General features: G+C 45.5%; 1 pseudogene across 1 annotated transcript; it reads left to right on the top strand.

Moving 5' to 3' along the window:
- The first annotated feature begins 4,991 nt into the window (after nucleotides 1-4,991).
- LOC144673812 (interferon-inducible GTPase 5-like) lies at nucleotides 4,992-6,935 on the top strand (annotated as a pseudogene). The gene has a single exon (XR_013574429.1). The product of XR_013574429.1 is annotated as an interferon-inducible GTPase 5-like (transcript).
- The last annotated feature ends 849 nt before the right edge of the window (nucleotides 6,936-7,784 follow it).

Below are 7,784 nucleotides of genomic sequence, written 5' to 3'. Positions count from 1 at the left end.
ACACTCCTGACTTGTACCATGCAGTTGGCGGACAGGCTTTGGGGAGTCAGGATGTTCTAGGTAAGCCATAAAACGAGGTGCCAAACTGGAGGAGCTACAACACATATGCCTCCCAAACAGCAAAAACAGTTAGAAACAGAGCAAAGCAATCCCACAACCAATGGATCAGATCAAAGCTCTGTAATTCAGCAACTAAGAGAAGGAGGAGGCACCACAGATGTCCCCATCCTCAATGATGGAGGAGCCCAGCACTTCAGTGCAAAAGACAAGGCTGGAGTATCTGCAGCCACCTTCAGCCAGAAGTGTCAAATGGAGGATTATCTCGACTTTCTCCAAAGGAACTCTTATCGCTTGTTATGGAGAAGGGGAAGAATTTTCCGGTCAGTGAGCGGGGACGGGGCCCACTCGCCGACGTGTAAAATGATGCGCAGTGTCGTTGGACAGGCGTCCCGACATCACCGTACGTCATTTTGATTTTCAGTTCAGCGGGCACAGAACCGAGTCGGCTGCGCACCCGCCGAATTGTCAAAGGCCATTAAGAAAATAATTAAGCTGGTTAAGAATGCTGCCCGTCCAACCTTAAGGTTGGTGGGTAGGTGAAGAGCCCCGATGGCCAACACATTTTTCATGAAACCTCATCCATGGGTGGGATGAGGTTTCATGAAAGGTTTATTAATTTAATTATATTAAAAAATTTGAAAACATTCATTGACATGTCCCAGCTCATGTGACACTTTCACATGAGGGGACATTTCTTAAAATATTTTCTTTTCTTTCTTTAAATGTTTAAACCAAAACTCATTTCTGTGCCCTTTCACGTGCATGTGCAGGCCCCGACTCAGGGAATTCCCCCCCCCCCCCGCCCGCACAAGGAGTGCACAGCGCTTCTGGGTGTACGTCATGCTGGGCGGCCCTTAATTGGCCCACCCACGTAAACTGGCAGCGCGGTATGCGCCCTCCCCTGCCCGCCCCCACACAAACCCCCTGACCGGAAGAAATTTCTGCCCAAGGTAAATATTTGCTTGTTTTCACTTTTTCTTTTTGGAGAAACTAACTTTAAGTAATAGATTGACAAGTTTCCATCTAATCTTGTGAGAATCCACTTCACTATCAGTCAAAATAACATTAAAAGTAACTTACATATGAATTAGGAGCAGGAGTAGGCTACTCGTCCGCTCTGGTGTGTACCGCTATTCAATAAGATCATGGCTGATCTGATTTCAACCTCAACTTCACATTCCTGCCTACCCCAGATAACCATTCAGCCCTTTGCTTGTTAAAGCAGGGGCATAGTGGTATTGTCACTCAACCAGTATTGCAGAGACCCAGGGTAATCTTCTGAGGACCTGGGTTCAAATCCCACCACAGCAGATGGTCTAATCTGATTTCAATAAAAATCTGGAATTAATAGTTCAATGTTGATTGTGAAACCATTACTGATTGTTGCATAAACTGTCATCGATGTTGTGGGAGGAGCCTGAGCAGAACTGGAATAAGGAATGTTCCACATTCAAATGCCCATTAGGGACTCACCAACCCTTCCCACTCCTTCTTCTAAGCCCATCCCTGGCAGTGTATTCATTATACCCTCTGACCTTCCCCTTCTGATGCTGAACGTTTTGGTCTCAGTTTCATACCCATACACTGTCACCTCAATGGCTTGGCTTGAAGCTGAATTCTTCTTCCATCACCATCGTGTCCGTGCTCACTTCTTTGGGCAGGAGTCCTCCCCCTGTTCAATGGATCCTTTCACCCACCTCCAGTATTCTCCCTCCAGCTGGACCCCTCCCTCTGGCCTCTTACCTGCTCTTGATCTTTTCATTGAGAACTGTCGGCGTGACATCAGCCATGTTAATTTCATGTCAACAATTTCCAGTTTCCAGACCCTAACCGCCTCCTCTTCACCATGGATGTCCAATCCCTCTACACCACCATCGATAACTGTTTTGGTGCCACTTCATGCTCTCGTCTGGACCTGGAAAAATATTTCAATTTTTCTCCCAATTTCCACCGCTCTCTCACCTTCAAAAGGTCTACCTCTGACGTTTCTCTTCCCTTCCTCGGTCTCTGTGTCTCCATTTCTGGTGATTTACTGCCCACCAATATTCATTACAATCCCACCGATTCCCTCATGTACCTCAGCTACAGCTTGTCACAACCTGCTTCCCGTAAGGAATCCATCCCATTCTCCCAGTTCTTCCATCTCAGCTGCATCTGTTCTGATGATGCCACCTTCCAAAACGGCACTTCTGACATGTCCTCCTTTTTTCTAAACCGAGGGCTCCCCCACAACTACATTTGACAGGGACTTCAAACATGTCTAACCCATCTACTGCACCTCTGTCCTCACCCCTTCCTCTCCCTCCCAGAACTAAGATAGAACCCCTTTGCCCTCTCCAGCCTCCACATTCAAAGAATCATCCTCCACCATTTCAGCCAACTCCAGCATGATGCCACCACCAAACACATCTTCCCCTCAGCCTCTCGTCAACATCCATAGGGTCCATTCCCTCTGGGAACCCTGGTCCACTCGCCCATCACCCCCAGCTCTTTATCCCCTTCCCACGACACCTTTACATGCAATCGCAGAAGGTCCAGCACCTGTCCCTTTACCTCCTTCCTCCTCACCGTCCAAGGCCCAAAACACACCTTTCAGCTGAAGCAGCACCATCTGTACCTTGTATCTATGTTGTTCTTTCACAGAGCGCTGACCCTTGTTCTGCGATTTTCACACTCTGCTATCTTACCTTTATGCCACTATCAACACCATCTTTCGTCTTTACCACAACTGTTAACATTCCCTTTGTCCTATGTGTATAAAAATTTTGTCAATCCAGCTTGAGCTGCCACCTATCCCTGACCTTCTACCTTTCTGCAGCTGCTCCACCCCCTCTTAACAGCATAAAAATCACATTTCTACCTCACTTTAGGTCTGAAGAAGAGTCATATGGGCTATGAAACATTAACCCTGTTTCTCTCTCCACAGATGCTACCAGACCTGCTGAGTTTTTCCAGCACTTTGTAACATCTTGAGCCCTGTGTGGGATGTTAACGTTTCAGTGAGCTGAGTGACCCAACCTAGTTCTGTGCTCCAATCTCTGATGTGGCATATTAATGACCAATCAGCTGCTCATGGTCAATGAGTGGATGCCCTTTGGCCTGTTAGGAGTGTCACATCAGGTGAACATGTGACAGGCCTTCATTGATGGAATGTCATAACTGATACAGCTGTGTCTCCCTCACTATTGCCTGCATTCCCAAATTCTACATCCCTCTGTGTTACACTTGAGATTCAGCGACTGTGATGTGTAGCCACTGAGTTCTGAGAAGCTCTTTAACAGTGCAAATGAAGCCATTGGCTTTCAGTGGAGCTCTTCCTCCTTTCTTTCTAAGCAGAATCCTTCTCACTCCTGCGGCAATAAGAGGCTAGAGGGTGACACCAGAATGACCCCCCTCATGTTCGCCCTTCCCCCTCACTGCCATTCCACAGCCTTCCCTCCCTTGTCCCCCTCGTGTTCATTCACCCCACTCTCACCTCACAGCCCACCCCCGGTTGAAGTGCTCGGCTCTGAAAGTGGGGGTCTGCATAATGGTGTTCCTCGGGACAAGGTAGGCAAAGAGCAGGAGCAGACCAACCCTACAGCCCCGGCAGAATGGCCTTCATCACAACAAGACCGGTGCAGCGCTATGGCAGGCAGGCCATGTATGTTACGCTCACCTCGAAGTTACCAGTGAACTGAGGTCCGACTTGTGAACGCCACCCCTTTTCAAACGGGTTTGAGAGTGATGTACTTTCCCGCTGGTGTGATGGAAGGTTGGAAGGCCTGACAAGCTTCCAGTGAGCAGCTGTTTTAATGAGCATTCATGACATGTTAATAAATGCAAATAGCATTCACGCCACGAGTCAGTGGGATAACTGAGCCACCATAAACACACCACGGGCAGAATTGCAACCTGTTTTTATGATGGCGGATTTGCAGATTTTTGCCTGCCGCTGGACTCTCTGCTCTCGCCCACCATGAAACCTGCCGTGAGCGGGATGGGAAATTTCACCCAAGGAGATGAACAGCCACCTTCAAATGAGCAGCTTTGCTAGCGGATGGCCAGTAGAAATAGTTTGGATTTCTTTTTGGCCAAAAGCGGGGGGTGGGGTTGATTTATACACGAGATACATGACAAATTAAAGTTTTTTTGGACAAAGGTCAGGGGTCGACTTTTACACAAGAATGACTACTACTCGAGTATATACAGTAATAATTACTGTCCTCACAGTCCACCTTTGTCAACAATGCATTAACTCGCTCCCTTCCACCTTCAGATAAAGACCAAGCATTCCATTCAGTTCCAATTCTTCAATATGACATCTGCCCCAACATGACAGTGTTAATGATAACAACCCTGACCGAGCATCTGACATGTGTTAATTGTATCAATTGTGGTTAAGTCTATACCAGTGAAGGGCATTGATTGGATAGTTACTTGAGCACATATACAGGGACACTTACTGACCAGGGGCCTACCTCTGGGCACAGTGCACATGATCGATGAATATACCTGCAACGTTTAATTCTGTGAATAAAACTATTCCAAATAAAGTCTGACTCTGTTTGTTTCATTCACCAACTGGCTATTTGTATTAAAACACTGTTGCCTATGATTCTAATCTTCATGACTAACAATTGTGCTATATTCTATTTTAAGCAACAAACGCCAAAGTGAAGAAAAGTTATTCAAACGTCAGGAGTATCTTTACAACAGGTGTTCCAGGAGCATTGAAAGCAGGAACGAAGGATGGGGATAAAGAGATCATCAACGTTACAGAGTGAGAAATTCCTTTGTGTTTCAGTTCACTCCACCCTTTCCACCAGTATTTTCTGTTTTAAATCAATAAATTCTGATTCTAGTTTTCCTTCTATCTTTGACTATAGATTCACACGGTTTGCAGAAATTACTCACAGTGTAAATCACTCATTCTTTTCCACAGGGATCGGATGGCCCAGTCTTCAACCCCCTCATTCTTCAGTCAGGAAGATCTCAACAAACTGAAGTCGGATTGTAAAACAGGTGGGCTGGAGGCAGTTACTCACTCCAGTGATACAGAAGAAGTTAAAGGATCTGGACAATACAGAGTTTAACATCGTAGTGACAGGAGAATCAGGCGCAGGGAAATCCACCTTCATCAATGCGATGAGAGGACTCCGGAGTGATTATGAGGGAGTAACTGAAACTGGGAACACGTTAACCACAATGGAGCCAACCGGATACAAGCATCCCAACCTGCCGAAAATTTTTTTGAGGGAGCTGCCAGGAATTAGGACTAAACAATTTCCAGCAGATAAATACATGAAGAAAATGCAATTGAAAAAATATGATTGAAAAGATACGATTTCTTCATCATTATCTCATGGTCTAGATTCACAGAAAATGATGTAGAACTCACCAAAGAGATTAAGCGAATGGGGAAGAATTTCTACTTGATTCGCTCTAAAATCGACAGCGATTTAAATACTTTTGAAATGGAGGCTAGGAAGCATAACACAGATGAAGAACTAGAAAAGATCAGGAATTACTGTGTGTGCAGCTTAAAAGAGGAGGGGATACCATCACTCACTGTTTTCCTGATATCAAACTTTAAAGTCAATGAGTTTGATTTTCCAGCATTAAACAAAAGCCTCCCAGATATCCTTAAGAATTCAGGGAAGGGTGTTGTCATTCTGTCACTTCCAAACACAACACTGGGGATTATAGAGAAGAAAATAAAAGAGCTAAAGGAACAAATCTGGATGTTTGCAGCACACTCGGGAGCAGTGGGAGCTGTTCCAATTCCTGGCTTGTCATTTTATTTTAACGTTCAGGCTCTGGTTACTGCAATAATACATTTCCATCAATGTCTGGGTCTGGATGATGTCTCTCTTCAAAAACTGGCAAACATGGCAGGGAAATCTGTCAATGATCTGAAAGCAGTGGTGAAAACTCCCCTGGTGGGTGAAATAAATGAACAATTTGTGATAACAATATTAATGGGTTCCGTTTCAGTTGGCATTGTAACAGCTGAAGTCGTCCTTGACACCATCCCAAACGTTGGTTCCATCTTTGGAGCAGGATCATCAATTTCTGTGAGCCACAAACTGCTGACTGATGCACTGAATGAATTAACAGAGAATGCACAGAGAGTGGTGCAGGCGGCTTTTGGAACTGACTGAAATGGTCGGCACTAAAACATCAGGACGTTGAGCTCCTGTTAATCATTAGAAATTCAAAAACATTGTGTTGATTTGGCATCTTCCAGGGCCCCAGGAGAATGCAAATTGTTCCACAACCAAGGAAACACATTTAACATGCATTCACTGTGGCAACATAAATAAACATAGCAGCCATTTTGTGCACAGCAAGATCTCAAAAACAGCAAATGAAGTGACTGATCAGTTAATCCGTTTTTGGAGCTGTTGGTTGAGGGATAAATGTTGGAGAAAACACTGGGAGACGTCCCCTACCCTTCTTTAACTACTGCTATGGATCTACATTGACTTGAAGATGCAGCTGGGATCTTGTTTTAATGGGTGATTTGTGCACCTCTGACAGTGCAGCACTCCTTCAGTTATTGCACTGCAGTATTAGCCTATATTATGTACTCAAGTCTCTGAAGTAAATGACAGTGATGTCCAGAATTACAGCAATTTCACTCCTAACACAATTTGCTCTCCCTCCATTTAATTATCCTGAATCCTCAGCTATTCCTGATTTCCCTCATCAGATCACTGTGTTTCTCTCATTGCAGTAATATCACTGGTTCTTCAGTTAATCGGAGCTACCCATACAGCAATGGGATCAACTTGCATGGACTTGGTACTCTGTTCTGAGTGTTGATCATCTTTATGTTGATGTAGAATCCTCAGAAATCGAGGACTCTCAGTCGTTGAATGATAAATAAATGGTGAGTTAAATAATTCCATGCATTAACTCAATGGGCTGAATTTCCCCAGCACCAGGAGGCAGGAAGGAAAGCGGTGCTGGGGTGGGGCCGGAAAAATACAGGGAGCGGGTTGGGATCAGCTCCCCGATGTGAACCTGGTATCAAGGAACTTTACCAAACACGGGAGCAACTTTGGATAGAATCCCCGCTACAAGGAGGGGGAAAACAGATTGAAATATTGAAATGCCCCTTTAAGGGCCATTTTACCAGCCCATTAGCATTTTCCTGATGGTGGATCAATCCCACTCCCTCACCCCCCAATCCCACCAGCTGAGTGCAAGTGCTGAGTGCTCCCACAGCAGCTTAGTAGGGGAGATGAGAGTCTGGAACTCACTTAGTAGGGTGGTGGGAGATGGTATTTTTTAATCAAAACTGGGATGCAGACATGGAAGGTCCGCTCACTGGGCCCAGATTTGGTCAGAGGTGTCTCCCCTCCATCAGGATACCTTTAAAGTTTACCTTCCATTTCTCTGGCCTACCTGGTGTAGGCTGCAGCACCCTGGCCTTCCTCAGCAGCGGTCTCTGTCCCTGATGATGCTGCTGAGGTTGCTGCCTCCCTGATTGGGCCACTAGCTCTAGACTCTTAAACACACAGACATTTACAGCACAGAAGGAGGCCATTTGGCCCATCATATCCGCACTAGTCAACAAAGATGTGACTACACTAATCCCATTTCCCAGTGTTTGACCCATAGCTTTGGAGGTTATGGCAACGCAAGTGAATATCTAAATACTTCTTAAATAGTACGAGAGTTTCTGACTCAACCACCCTCTCAGGCAGTGAGTTCCAGACTCCCACCCTCTGGGTGAA

Source organism: Cetorhinus maximus, unplaced genomic scaffold (assembly GCF_964194155.1).
Source record: "Cetorhinus maximus unplaced genomic scaffold, sCetMax3.hap1.1 HAP1_SCAFFOLD_481, whole genome shotgun sequence".
Classification (NCBI taxonomy): Eukaryota; Metazoa; Chordata; class Chondrichthyes; order Lamniformes; family Cetorhinidae; genus Cetorhinus; species Cetorhinus maximus.
The sequence above is the reverse complement of the archived record's forward strand: the minus strand, read 5'-3'. Positions and strand labels throughout refer to the sequence as shown.